The following is a 1,537-nucleotide window of genomic DNA, read 5'->3' as shown; positions in this document are numbered from 1 at the left end:
AAAGAGAAAAATAAAATTATGATTAAAAATCAATAATTCCCATTAATAGGCTTTACCCACTCGATGATGAATGTGGAAAATCTAAGTCGCTAAAGATTTCAATGCTAAATGAAGAGGTGGAAGAAGTCTTTCTTGCTCTCCATAACTTATTGAGAGCCAAGAAAGGCTAGCTTATGGAGAATAGAGCCCCATGATGACCCCACAATGCTAAGGTGTTATATAAAATAAGAAATTAAGGGAAGGTGGCCTCCAAAGTTACATGGTAACATAGAAAGAGGAGCTAAGTTATCCTTTTTTTCCAACTCTTGATTCATAAGAACAAATCACCTCCTAAAGAGGAGGTGTACAAACAATATATCAATACATTTACTGATGCTAAGTGTAGTAGTTCCAAGTTAGTCAAGACTAATAGAAAACTCATGAAGGTTTTCTAAATGATGTATGAAAGCTATAAGTAGAGTTCTAAAAGAGAGATACTAGAGAGGCAAAGTGCCAAGAGAAAGTTCTCAAAAAGGAATCAAAGACAGAAGTCTTGTAAAACTGTCAAGACCATGTACCATGCAATAGTAATGATAGTCTAGCACTAGTGAACCATGATTTTGGTGCCACATGTAATGTCACCTTCTCATAAATTCTTCAAAATAAAGTCTTAATTACTTGTATAAAATATAGTGTCAAATTTAGCACTATAATATCATAAATGCTTACCTTGTTGTAATTGACATACTCTATAAATATAAAGAGATGTCAAGGAAGGACAAATTGGGTTAGACATATTCTATTTATATAAAGGGATGTTTGAGGGAGAACAATATAGTTAGCTTCTTGAGTACAACCACTCATACCTTAACTATGTTTCTTCTAAGAAAGATAATTCATCTTATAGCCTCCTAAGATATAATCGATAGACTATTAGAGCTAGAAAGCTAAAGAGATAATTCAAGGAAGAATTATCTTCATCCTTGTTGTATTTTACCTAATTCATTGATGAGGAAACTAGGGCAAATCAATGTATAGTTAGTAGGTTCAAAGTATTTTCAAAGCTTAGAAGTATGAGCTAAGGTGAGTTGCAATGAGAGAAGCATAGGTGGTCACTTATATAGGTTGGATCTAACCCACTACTAAGAGATGCAGGTTCTATATAATATTTATGTTAAAGGAAACAACTTGATTAGTGCCCCCTTAAAGTTGTGATGAAAGGGTTATTTGAGTTATTGTAAAACAGAATTCAAATTTTGGACAGATTTGGAGCAAAAAATTATGAACTCTAATAATATGCATTTTTCTTGAAGAAAAATAATGAGAGACTCCAAATCAAAGGTTTAGGATGTCAGAGAACTAATGGTGGTATTTTATGAGTTTTTGGACCAATGGTTGAGGAGTTATGATACTTTTAATTTGGTTGCTTGTTTTAGAAAATTATCTCTCTATATTGATATTTTGTTTATGATATCTTAGAATTATTGGAGAGTTGAGGTCTTGGACCGTTATAAGAGATATGAGCAGGGGCGAAACCGGCCTTAATTTTTAGGGGGGG

Source organism: Dendrobium catenatum, unplaced genomic scaffold (genome assembly GCF_001605985.2).
Source record: "Dendrobium catenatum unplaced genomic scaffold, ASM160598v2 fragScaff_scaffold_1117, whole genome shotgun sequence".
Taxonomy (NCBI): Eukaryota; Viridiplantae; Streptophyta; class Magnoliopsida; order Asparagales; family Orchidaceae; genus Dendrobium; species Dendrobium catenatum.
Note: the sequence above shows the minus strand (reverse complement) of the source record.